We start from the raw sequence: 1,900 nt of genomic DNA, 5'->3' as shown, positions 1-1,900 counted from the left end.
TCTTTGCTTCACTTTTAGGGCCCTGTTTGAAATTAGTATGAATCTATCAAAAACAATATTTTCATGTTGAGTTGAACTGGTTGAAGTATATCATTTTATTTTATGTGAGATACTAATTTGATAATTGTTGTTCGTCAGAACCATGACTCTTTGATTCTTGTTTCTGTTTGGAAATGTTTTGTTTTTTGTTCCGGATTGTCTTTTTGTTTGTATTTATTTTTGTTTGCCTTTTTCTGTTTTATTTTAGAGTCATGGCCGTCTACTCCCACACTCATACTAGTTCTCCCTTTCTATGTTTTCCATGTTGATTTGAATTTTTGATAAATAGTGAAAAACCAAGGCTTGCTCGTTTCAGTGACATTTCCGCTTCATGATTTTGTTCTAGACTGTTCTTTTTTCATCTTATAAAGCTTTTCAAAGATGAGACTATCCTTGTATATATGCAACGTCATGAAGAATCAATCATACAAAAAGCCAGTTCACGGTTGCAGTCTGAGCATGAGCAGATAAAGGTCATTGCAGAACAAATTTTGAAATACACGGAGACGAAATACTGGATACGTGTTCATGAAAGTTATTAACAGTATTCATTTATGCACATTCAGTGCCATCCATGATACACAGGTGGAAGTATTCTTTGAAAAGGGAAACAAAGACTATTTATATAGCACCTCCATCGCTGTAGGAGTGATTATTTCAAAATGTAAAAAGTGGGACTCTTCATGTTTTTAAGATCTGTGGATATCGGGGTCATTGCAGTAATGTGCTAACGTGAAACTGGTCTATTAAACTACGCACGTTTTAGGTGACAAGTCTGCAGTAGACGAAAAAAACAAACACGACAATAATGACAGTTGATTTGTTGACTATGATTCCAGTTATAAAATGATTATTTTCTCACGGAATGCAATAACATCGGCAGGGTTCATTCTGTCGATTCAAACCTTTTATTTTCAATTTACACACGCACCAATACATTAACTATGAAAATACATATGCAACCTTGGAGGCTCTCAATATTTTTAATTAATTTTTACAGAAGACCTGTTTACTAATTTATGCATGCTTCTCTAAAAAAAAATTCCCTTGACAATTGACTCCAAAGTTTGCCAGCTATATATAACAACAGATAATGTATGCATGGTGGGAATAGCATAGAGATGTAATTGTACATAGCAGATGGGGTCCTTTAGAGAATCAAGCATACAGTACATTAGTAAAGGTCTAAAGGAGACCAATTAGTTCTAATAAAATACGAGTACACATAAAGCCATCCAGAGAATGGATACAAAATTTTACACAAGTCATGTACACGTATCTGTCTAGTATCTTTTACATGATCAAAACATGTGTTTGATATGGTTATCGTAGTTTATGAACAGGGTCTGTCTTGAGAACTAATTAGAATACGCGGGCAGTCCATACATTTGGGGGAGTCGTGCGCAAAACGAGGACCGTTATGGCGGCTTGGCTTCGATTATTATTATCAGCTATGGCTTATCATGTGACATGATGTTTATCACAGCATGCATGCAGGGGGCTCGTTTCGCCGGTTGGTGTCTGACATTTTGGGAAACTGGAAGGGCACAACAAAAGATCCTAGTAATGTCAATTCTGATCCAACCAAAGGCTTGCATGTCGTCTAGAAATGAAATAAAAATATGGAGACGAATTTTACTCTGCACTCTGCTTTCGTACACAAAGTAAAGCAGAGGTTTTTGTTGACTGAATTTTCTATTCATGTAGCTAGTCAAACGGTTTCATCGTTGTCATTGGACTCGTATTTTTCTTTAAAAAAAAACAAATCGAAATTTGCGATGTGGCTACTATACAATTTTGTTCAATCAATGCTTCATTTGTGAAGACTGGTTATTCACGTTTATAACCGCAGATAAATTTA

Source organism: Strongylocentrotus purpuratus, unplaced genomic scaffold (assembly GCF_000002235.5).
Source record: "Strongylocentrotus purpuratus isolate Spur 01 unplaced genomic scaffold, Spur_5.0 spur5_scaffold_16, whole genome shotgun sequence".
NCBI classification, from domain to species: domain Eukaryota; kingdom Metazoa; phylum Echinodermata; class Echinoidea; order Camarodonta; family Strongylocentrotidae; genus Strongylocentrotus; species Strongylocentrotus purpuratus.
This window is presented reverse-complemented; position numbering follows the sequence as displayed.